The 14,889-nt window shown below is 49.0% G+C and overlaps 2 pseudogenes across 2 annotated transcripts; one reads left to right on the top strand and one right to left on the bottom strand.

Moving 5' to 3' along the window:
- Positions 1-4,346: 4,346 nt before the first annotated feature.
- LOC308523662 (armadillo repeat-containing protein 10-like) lies at positions 4,347-5,226 on the bottom strand (annotated as a pseudogene). Its single transcript has 2 exons — positions 4,639-5,226; positions 4,347-4,567 (listed from the first exon to the last, which is right to left on the bottom strand). The product of its transcript is annotated as an armadillo repeat-containing protein 10-like (transcript).
- Positions 5,227-13,635: 8,409 nt separating this feature from the next.
- LOC308523849 (glyceraldehyde-3-phosphate dehydrogenase-like) lies at positions 13,636-14,600 on the top strand (annotated as a pseudogene). The gene has a single exon. The product of its transcript is annotated as a glyceraldehyde-3-phosphate dehydrogenase-like (transcript).
- Positions 14,601-14,889: the final 289 nt, after the last annotated feature.

Genomic DNA, 14,889 nt, shown 5'->3' with positions numbered 1-14,889 from the left:
CCAGCCCGCTCCGCGCGCGCTCCGCACCTCAGAATTTGACTTCAGCACTGCGCCTCCTCTGCGTGTCCGTATGCGTTTCTCTTTCCTCCTAGTTGTAGGACCTCCACTCAGCCAGCGTTCCAGTGGTTCTGGGTGATGTCCCTCTGTCTTTTAGTTTCACTTTTGAAGTAGTTGTTCAAAGCAGCAAACTCCGGCGTTAACCTATGCCGCCATCTTGGTTCTCTTCTCTAGCTGCACATTTTTTAAAAAACATTTTTTTTTCTTGATTTCAGAGGGGAAGGGATAGGGAGAGAGAGATAGAAATATCAATGATGAGAGAGAATAATTGATAAGCTGCCTCCTGCATGTTCCCTACTGGGGATCGAGCCAGCAATCCAGGCATGTGCCCTTGACCAGAATCAAATCTGGGACCCTTTAGTCCCCAGGCTGGTGCTCTATCCACCGAGCCAAACCAGCTAGGGCTAGAAGCACATTTTAATGGCTCTAGAATCAGGGTTCATCTTACAGTCTGTACTATCTTATGATGATAGCTGGCTGTATTTTTTTCTTAATGGCCATCAAATTATAGAATGTCTTAGATTTAATGAAATATGCTATTATTATTATTAGTTGATCTCCTTAAGTCTTCACTTCCTCATCTGTAAAATGGGAACAATGCTAGGACTCACCTCATATAGGTGTGGGGGATAGAATGAGAGACTCCTCAGACAGGGCCTTGCAAAGAGCTGGGTGCACACTGAGCGCTCATAGTCAGTGGTTAGTGCTAAACCCAAATGTGTGCTCTCTGCACAGCGTGCTCACGGGGGCTGGCGAGCACACCATCCCGTCCCTTATGTGGAGGGAAAGTTGCCTGGAGCCCTCATTTCTTAGCAGCTTTTGTTCTCCAAACATGAGCCCACAGGAATAGCTACCAATTAAAACAGCAAAATTTCAGGTGACAACATTTGCAGAAGACACTGCAAATCTATACTAATAAAAGGGTAATATGCTAATTAGACTGGGAGACCTTCCAGACGTCCTTCTGGACAAAGCCATGGTGGCAGGGCTGAGGCAGAAGCGGTTAGGGGAGATCAGGCCAGGAGGGGAGGGCAGTTGGGGGTGATCAGGCTGGTCGGGGGGCAGTTGGGAGCGAGCAGGCTGTCAGGGGGGAGTGTTGGGGGCAAGCAGGCTGGCGAGGGGGGGCAGTTGTGGGCGAGAAGGCCACAGGCAGAGTGGTTAGGGGTGATCAGGCAGGTAGGCAGGTGAGCGGTTAGGAGCCAGTGGTCCTGGATTGCAAGAGGGATGTCCAACTGCTGGTTTAGACCTGTGGGATCGGGCCTAAACTGGCAGTTGGACGTCCCCCGAGGGGTCCCAGATTGGAGAGGGTGCTGGCTGGGCTGAGGACACCCCCACTCCCCCATGCATGAATTTTGTGCACCGGGCCACTAGTCTATATATATAAAACCCTAATATGCAAATAGACCAAATGGCAGAACAACCAAACAACTGAACAACCGAACAACCGGTCAATATGATGTGTGCGCTGACCACCAGGAGGCATGAGGAACATGGTGGGCATTGGCAGCAGGCAGCAGAGTGCAAAACATGGCGGGCGTTAGCCGCCATGGGATGGTGGAGCAGGTGGGTGGGGGCGCCAGACCAAGGTGGGGCGCTGGTCGCTATCATTGGGGCGAGCCTCTGGTGGTTACTAAAAATTCTTTGCTCCTGCACACCGCAGTCTCACCTGGCGCTCGCACCAGCTGCTGGCGCCGGAGCCACTGCTCGCACCTGCTGCTGGCACCCAGCGCTGGTCCTGCGCTCAGTGCCATCAGCAGATGTGAGCAGTGGCTGCCTGCCCATCACCCCTGAGGGCTTCTGTACCTCTCCCTGCTCCTGAGGGGCAATTGGGGCCGGCACTAGCAGTGGGTGTGAGTGGGACTGGCACTGTCAGTGTGTAGGAGCGGCAGCGACGGGAGTGGGGCTGCCAGCAGACAGGGGACCAGGCGGGGTGGGGTGGGGGAGCGTGGTGGTTAGGGCCGAGCAGGGGCGTGGAGGATGGGCCGAGATCCACCCCTGTGCCCACTGCAGCCTTGTGGCCCACAGTTCCTTTCAAGGTGCATGAATTCGTGCACTGGGCCCCTAGTGTTAATAAAAGCCCAGTTGCTGGGAGAGTGAGACAGCTACCTCTTCTGGAAGATCTGAAGCCATATTTCAAGTTTGCCAGCAAATTCGCTTTTCTTAGAACAAGGTCTTATTTTTGTTCAAGTTCAGTGTCTGGGGCCAGGCCCCCAGCTCTGTCACCTTTTCTCCTTTGCTTTCACTTTCTGAATCCCACCAGCCACATGTTTCGTGTGGACAATTGATGTTGTTATAGAGCAGGGGTGGGAATGTCCGGCCTGCGGCTGTCTGAGGCTCAAGAAATCATTTGGTCTGGCCCTGCCAAGGCATTAGGGGGGAGTTAATTAAATGTTTGACCAAATACAGCAGGCTAACTTTTAAAGATGGTAATTTTGTTTGGCTCATGAATGATGTTATGAATATCCAAGTGGCCCTTAGCAGAAAAAAAGGTTCCCTACCCCTATTATAGAGAATTGAGATAATATTTAAAAAATAATAAATAAAGTGGCCTGCAACCCCACTGCTCAGAGATTGTCACCATGGACGCCAAGTTCTTTTTATCATTCTTTCCCTGGTTGTTAAGAAATAATACTCACTATAAAACAGTGGTTCTCAACCTTCCTAAGGCTGCGACCCTTTAATACAGTTCCTCATGTTGTGGTGGCCCCCAATTTCATTGTTACAAATTGAACATAATTAACGCATAGTGATTAATCACAAAAACAATATGTAATTATATATGTGTTTTCCGATGATCTTAGGCGACCCCTGTGAAAGGGTCGTTCGACCTCCAAAGGGGTCGTGACCCACAGGTTGAGAACCGTTGCTGTAAAAGAAAGCAGAAAATGTGGAAAAAGGACAGAAGCAAAACACTATCTCTTATCTCACTGCCCAGATTACCAATGTGGAGACGTGTTCTTACAGAGATTTTCAGGCTGATGTTTTCATCTATATTTAAAACGATTGCAAGCCTGTGTGGCTGAGAGCCGGCCCTGGGCGGATCAGCTGGATTTAGATTTTGCCACCACTGCTAACCAGTCATGGGCAACTGTGACTGTGCAGGCCTCAGTGTCTCTATGTGTAAAATCGGGATGTTACCACGCTCGGCACAGAGAGCTCTGAAGTGGCAGTCCTGAGCAGTGCGTCCATTTCTAATGGCTGCCCGACAATTCCCATGCAAACCTAGTGACTTACTCAACACCTGGGTGCTGCCTCCCATTTTTGTGCCACTGTTTTTGTGGGTCAGGATGTCAGGCACAGGTTAGCTGGGTCCTCTGTTCAGTCTCACAGGCTACAATCCAGGTGTTGGCTGGGGTCTTAACTGGGGTACCGCTGGTGATGTTTTTGGAGCATTTTATAAGTGTTGGGAAATTGAAGCGCACAGGCCTGGTGCCAGGTGAATTGGGTTTAATAACTTAGACCTGCCTAGTTCTTTAAGACTTAGTTCTTCATTGCTTTAACCATTTGCCTATAGGTGGATACTTTGATCGGTTACAATATTTTATGCACAGCATCTTTACATACGGGCACACTGAAGGGGAGTGGGTGAGTAGTAGGAAACATTTCTTCTCAAAGTTGACAATTTTTATTGACTAGAATAAGTTCTGGCGATTGGAACAGACTTTTGAAAGCAGGATGGCGAGGCTAGCCGCTGGCTCCAGAGCCTAGGCTCTCGTTGCTGCTAGAAGACAAGGTCCTTCCTGCAGCACTTCGGAGACAGTCACGTATTGCTGCCCTCTCAGATGAGTAACTTCCTGTCACAGCACACAGCAGAAGGGTAGCTTACACAGCGGTTCTCAACCTGGGGGTCAAGACCCCTGAAAATACATCCTGCATATCAGACATTTACATTACGATTCATAACAATAGCAAATTACAGTTATGAAGTAGCCACGAAAATAATTTTATGGTTGGGGGTCACCACAACATGAGGAACTGTATTAGAGGGTCGCGGCATTAGGAAGGTTGAGAACCACTGCAAAAGGTTGTTGTCATTTTGTGTCGAGGAAATAAATGAAGTAGCTCAGAAAATAGCAAAATAAAAAGAAATAAGTGTTCCAGAACAAGCTGTTATATTAATTTGGTATCAATAAAATTGTCCCAAAATAAACCAGAAGACCATGGCAAGTTATAGTTGTATAAGTGACGAAATCTGATATTTGCTGTTTAAATTCAGCAGCTGAGAGAATCTTTTTGTAAAGGAGATGAAAAAGAAATGTACACGCATTACTTCCAGGCTGCATTACTCTTTAGAGTTTGGGTATGATTGTTACCTTTGCCTTCACGTCCGCATCATGGTGATAACCAACACTCTCCTTTCTTGGGCCCGCTCTTCTCCATATAACAGGAAAAACAGTGAACTTTAGTGACAGTGGGCTGAATAGCTAAATGGCCTTCCTTTGAGACAGTTACTTATGTTCTGAAAGAGTGTCAGACCTCGAAGAAGAATCCCCTTTGCCACATGGCCATCCTAGAGGGAAAGAGATGAGGAACCCACCTGGATACCAAGTAGTCCTCTGTCCTGGCTGCGTTTTCAGACACATTTAACAGCAGTTTCAAAACCTGAACCTTGGTGCCTCCGTTTCCTGTAAGCAACACTTGGAACTGGCCTGTAATGTAACTGTTCAGCATGTGCTAGTGGCTGTTGGTAACTGTCATGTTTGTTAACAGCCTCAGCCCGCCAGCTGCACGGGGAGTTCAGGGCACCGGAGAAGACATCCTCACAGACTTGATTGACGTGTACCTTTATCTTCATTTATTTTCAACGTCCACACTCAGGTGACTCAGTGCCTTTAAAGCCTTCTCTTTATTGCTGTGGTTGGGATCGCCGATTTTGCTTCCAACAATGGGAATACCATCCAATTCACGAAGAATGACGTGCTTAGCTGAAGAGCCCACATTGCTACCCAGAGTGACCAAAGCTTTTTCAATAATTACAGGATGTTCGGTTGATTCAAGCAGATGAAGCAGTTCCTCAAGTGGCTCAGCATCTAGGACATCATCATACGAACCATCAGTTAAATCTTCTGTGGACCAGGTGGGATGCAGCCGTAGCCCCTGGCCCCCGTCAGCCTGTAAATGCAATAGCAGGCGTGGCCCGAGGACCAGGCCCACTGCCACCCAGCCCATGTCCAGGTGTTGCCCGTGCCTCTGAGGCCGGGGCCCAGCGCAGGTGTTTGCTAAGCAAGTGGGTTCCACAGCCATCTGAGCTGGAGCCGAACCCTAAATTTTTGAATACTGAATTTTCTCAACTACAAGCGAAATAAAAAAGACTTGCCTGGCAGAATTGCTGTTAGGACTAAAAGGAATAATATAGCCAAAGTCACTGGCATGTGTTAAGTAAGTGTATTGTGCACGTGCAGAAACTGAGGCCCTGAGCCCTAGAGAGAGGTGCTCAGGGGAGGGTATCCAGTCCCCACACCTCCACATTCACCAGAGCCTTTGATTTCCACTTCCTCGGCAAGTCTCACCTGTGCGCTTCCCCTTCTCCAGCACAGCACCTGCATCCACCCAGGTTGGCTCCGACAGGTGTGAGATCTTGTTTTTGTTACCTTTTCCCCCTACAGACTTCAGTTTTGTCTGAACAGAACAGCAGGGAAGGCAGAGAATGTGCTGGGCTTCTCCCTCCCTGTCCCTCTGCCACGTGGGGCCTCAGGTCAAGCAAGGCCGCTGGTGCTGTTATCTTTTCTGCTGGAGGCGGTAGATGCAGGCCCAGGTCTGGACTAGGACTCTAACTGGTTCTCTCCACCCTGATTTTCTGGTTCCAGGGACTGGAGCCTCTGGGTTTAAATGCAACTCAACTGACTCTACTGCATTTGCCCTTTTGAGCAGGAGGCCAAGGATCCTGGGCTCTCAAGCCCAATTGCAGACATAACTTTGAAGGTGTGTCTCTGTGCAGTCACCTGGCTGTGACCCCACTTGGCAGCCAGCTCAGGCTCTGGGGGCCATGGAGGGAGGATGGCGAATGTCAGCCTTGTCCACCACCAGCTCACACATCTGCTAATTAAAGGCTCAGCCTGTTTGGGGGAGACACTGGGGGCACAAGGACCTTCCAGTGGCTTCCTGTTGCTCTATTCTATATTTAACAGGAGTCCAGAGACTCATTTTCTTCCACCCTTGCCAAGACACTTAACCTCTCCAGGCCTCAGTTTCCTAATTGGCAGAGCAGACCAATCCGATGGTCCTACCTTCCTAACAGGGTTGTCCTGAGGATGAAATGAGCGAAGGCTTTTAAGCGGGGTGGGTGTGCACACTCAGTAAGTGTCAGCTGTTAGCAGTCGGATGGTAGGGCCCTGCCTAGGCTGGTTCCATCCACTTCGCTGACTTCATTTCTCGCCTCCCCCAACTGCTGCAGCCACGTCGGCCCCCGTTGCCCTTCCCGATGCACAGCAGGCGCGTGCCCTCTTGGGCTCCTTCGGAGAGATGCTCCCCAGGTCTTTGTAAGGCAGGCCCGCCTTCCATCCACAGTCGGAGGCTACCTCTTCAGGAGGCTCCTGACCACCCCTTGGCCTGCCGCTTTCTCTCTCATGGCCCTGTTTTATTTTTATTTCTCTCATGACACCCTTGAAATAATTTGATGTATTTCTCTCTCTGCTTGTGCATTTTCTGATCCACCCCAGCAAGTAAACCTCTATTTTTAAGAAACTTACTCTTTAGGAAACCCTGAGTGCCCAAAATAGCACTGGACACAGTGAGTGGTCAATAAATGACTGCAGAGTGAATGAATAAGCTGCATGGACGTTGGCTTAAGTCAGACAGTAAGGCTGATGCTGGTTGAGCTGCTATTACTTGCCTGGTGTTCTGAGCAGAGCTGTGCATACTTTTCTCCTTTTAATTCTACAACAGCCCTCTACGGTAGGTAACCTTCTTGACTTGGTCCCACAGATGAGGTGACAGCTCAGAGAGCTTAAATAACTTCTCGAAGGCCACACAGCTAATGAGCAGTAGTGGCTCAGAAAGGCTCTAGTCGGGGGGTCCTGGTGCTTCCTTGGCGTCATAGGGATGAGGTCCTGGAACTTTGAAGGAAGCAAAGTGTGTAGATGTGAGAATGACGGTGCTGATGCGTCTTGTTTAAGCAGTTAACTGCCACGCGTCCAAAACGGAAACCATCCCCACATGCCACGATATTTTAAATTTAATTGCATCTATAGACGCTTATGGCGTACAAAGGGTTAAACCACGCCTTTAGTCATTACTGATCATATTAACATCCTAAATTGAGTGTGAGCCTTAAGCCTTGCCCCCTATCCCCTGATGCAGAGGTACAGGGTAGGAAGAATGGACATTTAAATTTTTTATTTATTTTTTAAAAATATTTTTATTGATTTCAGAGAGGAAGGGAGAGGGAGAGAGATAGAAATATCAATAATGAGAGAGAATCATTGATCAGCTGCCTCCTGCATGCCCCCCAGTGGGGATCGAGCCAAAACCCAGGCATATGCCCTGACCAGGAATTGAACCATGACCTTCTTGTTTATATGTCATTGCTCAACTACTGAACCACACCAGTGGGACAAAACTTATTGATTTTTTTTTTTTTTTTTTTTTACAAAGAGAGAGGGAGAGAGAGAAACATTGATTTGTTCCACTTATTTATGCATTCATTGGTGGGATTGAATCCACAAGCTTGGTGTGTCGGGATAATGTTCTGACCAACTGAGCTACCGGCCGGGGCTGGTAGGTTGGATATTTATGTCCCATTTCACAGGCAGGAAAACTGGGGCTCTCGGCTCAACCATCGATCTGTGTGTGGGATGTCCCCTTGAGGAAGGTCTTGGCTGAGACCCTCCTCCTTGGAGATGTTTGCCTGGACTAGCCTCGGTGAGCTGTTCCTTCTAATGTCACACTGCCCGCATGTCCCCCACCCTAGCACTTGCCCCGGCATGTCGCGTTGCTCATCGCATTGCCTCTCTCTCCTGTTAGATCAGTGCTGTCCCAAGCAGAGGCCACCAGGCCAGGGGCAGTTTTCCTCCCTCCCTCAGGGGACATTTGGCAATGTCTGGAGACATTTGTGGTTGTCACAGTGGAGGATGGGGATGCTGGGTACGTGCCAGCTGAGCAGGGGTCTCACGGTGTCTGTCTGAGTTTGCTAATCATTGCACATGCAACACTGAGCAGAGGCTTGACACAGACGGGGTGTTGCAGGCAGGGTCCACACACCCAGGAGCTGGCCTGGTAGGACCCTGAGCACCCAGTGGTGAGCCCACAGTTCTCCCCGCAAGTCCAGTATATAAGGCAGCTAATAGGGAGAGCTCCTTCCTTCTGGGAGATGCCCAGTTGTCCCCTGACTCCCTGACCAGGCCCCCGGGTCTGGGTCTTCCTGCTGGGCCTCCTCCCCCTCTCCCCTGGTCAAGCGTGATCATGGATGAGTCATGTACTCCCTCGTTTGGAGCGTCTCCACTTGCAGCCTGCCCCTCTTGGTCCTCAGCAGCAGTGAGGTGCAGGCAGATTTAAAATCTGGTTGTCTGAGCCAGGACTCTCCCGGACATAAAGGCAGACCAAGGCAAGCAGTCACAGGCTTTCTGTGACTTTAATTATCCTGAGCCCATGGCTTGCTTGACCCCAGAGGAAAGCGAGACGAGGTCCAGAATGCTATTTGGAAACCTCCGTCCTGTCCTGACAATGGATTTCTGAGAATAGGACGAATTCTTCATCATTACACAACAGAGATGATTGAGCAAGTGTCCGCCACGGCCAGCCCCAGCTGCATTCGACCACAGTCCATCCCTGAAGATTCAAAACAGCCCTTGAAAGGTTTATAGACTGGCCGGGCATGGCTTTGAGGGCAGGATCTGTTCTCGGTGGCACTGAGAGGATGTCCAGAGGGACATATTTTAATCATGAACCTGGCCTCTGATTCCCGAGGCAGCTATGCAGTTGTCAACAATGAGCAGCCTGGTTGAGAACTTGGAATGTACAGACACCAATGACAAGCTTGTTTTAGTGTAAAAGTTCCTGAGTTCCCCCCCCCCCCCGACTCCCCCCCTTAAAAATATATGGTTGTGCCCTAGCTGGTTTGGCTCAGTGGATAGAATGTCGGCCTTCAGACTGAAGGGTTCTGGGTTCAATTCTGGTCCAGGGCACATGCCTGGATTGAGGGCTCGATCCCCCGGAAGGGAGTGTGCAGGAAGCAGCCAATTAATGATTCTCTCTCATCATTGATGTTTCTAGCTCTCTCTCCCTCTCCCTTCCTCTCTGAAATCAAAAAAATATATAAAAAAATATGGTTGTGAGAGTAACAGGTTGATTGTACTCAAATTGCAAAATGTAGGAAAACACAAAGAACAAAACCAAACCCAGAATCCCATCAGGCAGTGATTACACTGCCCACATTCTCTCCTTCGGCTTCTTGTGTAGTGCTTATAATTTAGTGTGTGTAGTATTTGACACTATTGCTATCAAACAGTCCTTGCCATTTTAAATATTTTTTTTCTTTCTATCTAGAACATTTTGTTATCTCATTCAGTATTCGACATCACTGTAACTGATTGCACAGCCCTTCACTAGGAAAGCAGACCAGCTTCTTGAAACAGTTCTCCATTGTTGAATATGTAGGCCGGTTCCAACTTTCTGCTATTGTAAATAACTCTACAGTGGCTATCCTTGTACATAAGTCTTTGCACACATCTCTGATTATTTCCTTAGGGCGAATTCCTGGAAGTAAAATGACTGGTGTGATGGGTCACACATACTAAGACGGTTGGTAAGGACTGTCGTAGTAATCTGGAAAGTCTATGACAAATAACACTTCCGATGGAATGTGAGTGTCTTCTCTCCCATGCTCTCCCCACCCTCGCCAGTCCTGACACCGACCAATCGAAACAGAGAAAAACAAGCAAACAAATAAGTCATTTTCCTGGAGAAAAGCAGTCTGGCCATTTGGTGCGTGTTTTTTCCGGATTGCTTTCTGTGCACGTGTATTCACGTGCGCGTGTGTTTTGTAGCACTAGAATGCTGTGTACATACATATTGCTTTGTATCCAGATTTTTAAATTGACTTTATGCTGGCATCTTTGGTGAAGCATCATTCTTCTCCGTGACTCCCTCCTGTCCCGTCGTATGTCTGCACGGGAGTAGACCTCACGGACTCCTTAACGCCGAGCATAGGGCTGCTGCCAACTTCTCCCATATAAATGGATGGGAATACATTTCCTTTCTTATACATAGTTCCTAAATAATTCCTTCGAAATGAGAGCGCTGGAACAAAACCCACACATTTCTGAGGAGTTTAATATGTGTCACAAGATCGGGAAAAGCCGAGTCCTTTATGTCCCCCAGTAGTCTGTGGGTTGCGGTCTCTCCCCTCTCGCTGATGCCGTGTTTCCGTTCTTTCTAATGTTGCTGCTCTGAAAGGCATGCCAAGTGATCTCACTGCAGTTTTCTCTTCGGTTGATTTGATTACTGATGAATTGAACCATTTGTCCCCAGTGAGCTGCCCATTGGCATCTCCACTGCTGTGATTTGTCGCTCACTTTTCTGCATTGCTCTGGTGAGCTGTGTATGTTTTAAGAGTCTTAATATGTTGTCATCAATGTTGGAAATTTCTTCCCTAGTTGTCTTGTGTCTTTTAATTGAATCAGCTGTGGGTGTCGATGTCCAGGAATCTTTCATGTTCATGTTCAACCATTTTGTCTTTTCCTTTGTGGTATCTGCCCTCACACTAGAAAGGCCTTCGGGGGAATGATCTGGGGGCTCATTACCGCCGTGGACAGTTGGACAGATGTCCAGAGAACTCGGTGGCATTGCATGTGTAGGGTGGACAAAGTGCCCTTTCAGCTTTGGAGGGGCCGTGACAGCCAGTGGGCAATGCACTCCAGGTGGCCAAGAGCCCTCTGTCTTTTCCTGATTTTTTTATTCTTAACTAGTTACATAGCAGCGAGAGCACTGGGCAGGGAGTCGGGACTGCCGACTTCAGCCCCGCTGTGCACTCACAGTGGAGCCTCAGTTTCCTCATTTATAAAGTGAAGGAATGACGAGGATCTTCCCCCTTCACCCCTACCTGCTCATGACCTATGACCTTAAGTAGGGCCCTAAAAATCACTCCCTATTGAATCCTCTCTAGGCATGTAAGACCAGACACTCCAAAGAAAAACAAAAAGACTCACCCATATAAACATTAAAAATTCCAGGACGTCACAAACACCACAAGTACAATTAAAAGACAAAGAATAAGCTAGGAAAAAATACTTTAAACAATTAACTCGTTAAACCTCCCCATGCAGTCAAGGGACAGAGAATCCCTGCACATCCTCCCTCAGAGGGCTGGGGGTGGGGAAGGGAGCCCCAGGGGTACTGAGCAAGGGCTCAGGGAGGTGCTCGGTCCAGGCTTTTTATCCTCTGAATGAGAGAGTGAGTGAGGGAATGAATGAGCAGAGGCTAAGTCTGTGTCCTAGGTGGTGGGGACCTTCCTTTAAACTAGGAGGCGGCAGTACCTGACCCGGGAAAAGAAGTGGTTTCCGTTGTTTACTGTGGAGCGTTCAGTGCAGAGCCTCCCCCTTCCTCTGAGCTCATCTGGGAAATGGGCTGAGAAATGTTGACTCTCCTGCCCGCTCCCTCTGAAGGGGGTCAGTCGGGATGAATCAGAGCATAGGTATTCTGGCTTAGCCATTGTTTTGACAATAGGAATGATTAAACAGACAGTTTATTTATTTTATTCTCATCTTTGCATCCGCATCTCCAGAAGAGCTTTGTTTCTAGGTGCAGGCAAGAAAGGAACTTTGTGCAGAGTCAGAAACTGGCCATGAGAAGGAAACAAGGGTTTCTTTGTGGTGGAAGAAAATGCAGGCATCTTTGAGTTTTTATTTTCTCACAGGATTTCATGTCACTTTAAACTGGTTCTTCTCTGCTCCGAGTGGCCTGAAATGGCTGTTGAACTCGAGTTGCAGCATGAAAGATTGGGTTAGACATCAAGAGGGACTTCTTGGTTAATGAACTTGTGTAGGCAGAGGAAGGGAGAGAGAGAGGACAGTCCTACAAACTCCTTCCGTGTGAGTAGTTTGCTGGAGACACTAGCGCCTTCAGGAGAAACACTCGTGCCACCTTCTCAGAGGTCTGGGAAGCTGCGATGGAAGCAAAGCACAGCCTAGCAGAAGGATCCTGAGAGAAAATGTTATACTTCCCTCAAATTTCACAGGTGGAGAAACAGGCAGGACCACACAACAAATATTTACCAAGGACTTCCCATGTGCCAGGTCTGTTCTGAGCACTGGGCGGACAGCAGTGAGACAGATGGCTAGCAAACAAGGTCATGAACATAGAATGAAATGTCAGGGGGCACTGGGCTGGGTCAGGACAGGAAATGCTGGGGGAGGAGAGAGTGGGAGGTGCCTTTGAGGTAGGGTCATGCATGATGCAGTGACTCACCAGGGTCACATGAGATACACTCAGAGTCTGGTTCCTGACCCCTAGTCGAGGGTTCCTCCAGGGTGTTTTGGTTGCAAGTAACCGAAAATCCAATTCAAAAAGGCTTATGCCAAAGGGAGGTTTATTGGCTGAAAATTCTGACGTTAGATCCTATTTCAGGATTGTTTGGATCCAGGTTCTCAAGCCCTGTCCCCTCTCCACGTGCCTGCCTCTTCCATGGGGGTTTAAATTCTCAGGCTCCCAGCAAGACGACCACCCAGATCTCCAGGCCCACGCCCTCTGAGAGTCCAGCTCAACAGGACAGAGCTGCTCCTTCCCCAGAAACTTGAACAAAAGCCCTGGGCCTGACTCCCTGGCCAAGTTTGGGGCATGGCCCCATTTCTGAACTAATCGCAATGGCGTGGGGGTTGTCCAGCACCTATGGCCAGGTCGGGGAGGCCTGCCCTGGAGCGCTGGGCTGGGAGAAGGGAGGGGACACTCCCAGGTGAATTCTGAGCATTGTTGGCAGAAGAAGGAATATGGATTCAGGCTGGCCCAAACACAGCCATGACAATAACCTCTCCCCACACCTCCATGCTGTATCCCCTTCAACCCCTCCCCCAGGTTTTCCTGGACACCTTCTGTGAGCTTCCATCTCTGTTTCCCACAGAGTGAAGCCTTCAAGATTGAAGAGGTTTGCTTCTAATCCTCAAGGATCTTATAATCTTCTCGAGGAAACAAATTCTATGCCCTTATTTTCATTCTGTCTTTTTGTGGTTTGCTAATGACATGAATTTTCTGTCCACAAAAGGAAGGATGTCCGTGGGCTGGAGGAGTCCAGGCGGGCTCCCAGTGCCTGTCAGAGGGTGGGCTGTATCAGGAAGGTTGACGGAGCAAATGGGACCGGGTACGCAGGATGCCTGCCATGTGATTATGGCTTTTTGGGATACATGTTTAGAATGTGTATAGTTCTTGTACCACAGGTTTACAAGATTATAAGGTAGGATAAGGCAAGTGTGTAATTTAGTAGTCAGGTATTTATTCCAAATTTGTCTTAGAAACAAATATATTCTTAACTTATCAGACTCGGGTAATACTGCTGGGGATGAAGCTAAAATGAAAAAATAAAAAGAAGGGGCTCTCTGCTTCTGAAGAAGCTGCTCTTCCTGCGCAGAGCCAGCCACAACCCTGAGACCGATGGTGAAGGTCGGAGTGAACGGAATGGCCCGCATTGGGTGCCTGGTCACCAGGGCTGCTTTTAACTCCGGCAAAGAGGATATTGTCGCCATCAATGACTCCTTCATTGACCTCAACTACATGGTCTACATGTTCCAGTATGACTCTACTCATGGCAAGTTCAAAGGCACAGTCAAGGCAGAGAACGGGAATCTTGTCCTCAATGGAAAGCCCATCTCCGTCTTCCAGGAGTAAGATCCTGACAGCATCAAGTGGGGAGATGCTGGTGCTGAGTATGTTGTGGAGTCACTGGTGTCTTCACTACCATGGAGAAGGCTGGGGCTCACTTGAAGGGTAAATCCAAAAGGGTCATCATTTCTGCCCCTTCTTCGGATGCTCCCATGTGATGGGTGTGAACCATGATAACTCCCTCAAGATTGTCAGCAGTGCCTGCTGCTCCACCAATTGCTTAGCCTTCCTGGCCAAGGTCATCCATGGGACTCATGACCATAGTCCATGCCATCACTGCCACCAAGACCGTGGATGGCCCCTCTGGGAAGCTGTGGCGTGATGGCCGAAGGGCTGCCCAGAACATCATCCCTGCTTCTACTGGTGTTGCCCAGGCTGTGGGCAAGGCCATCCCTGAGCTGAATGGGAAGTTCACTGGCATGGCCTTCTGTGTCCCTACTCCCGATGTGTTGGTTGTAGATCTGACCTACTGCTTGGAGAACGCTGCCAAATATGATGGCATCAAGAAGGGGGTGAAGCAGGTATCAGAGGGCCCCCTCAAGGGCATCCTGGGCTATACTGAGGACCAGGTTGTCTCCTGAGACTTTAACAGTGACACCCACTTCTCCACCTTTGATGCTGGGGCTGGCATTGCCCTCAGTGACCACTTTGTCAAGCTCATTTCCTGGTCTGACAATAAATTTGGCTACAGCAACAGCGTGGTGCACCTTATGGTACACATGGCCTCCAAGGAGTAAGAACCCCCTGAACCACCAGCCCCAGCAAGAAGAAGAGAGGCCCTCAGCTTCTGGGGAAGTCCTTGCTCCAACTCGATCCCTCAACACACTGAGAATCTCCTGACCTCCACAGTTTCCATCCCACACCCCCTGAAGAAGCGGAGGGGCTTTGGGAACCCTATCTTGTCATGCACCATCACAGTTCACTGTACCCAGCCAAAAAATAAATAAAGAAAAAGAAGGTGGAGGAGATAATTTAAAGAAAGATCATAAATAAAATCCCCACCGATCTTCCACTTCCCCCAACCCC

Source organism: Myotis nattereri (genome assembly GCF_964212035.1).
Source record: "Myotis nattereri genome assembly, chromosome: 8".
Lineage (NCBI taxonomy): Eukaryota > Metazoa > Chordata > Mammalia > Chiroptera > Vespertilionidae > Myotis > Myotis nattereri.
Note: the sequence above shows the minus strand (reverse complement) of the source record. Positions and strands in the feature narration are given on the sequence as shown.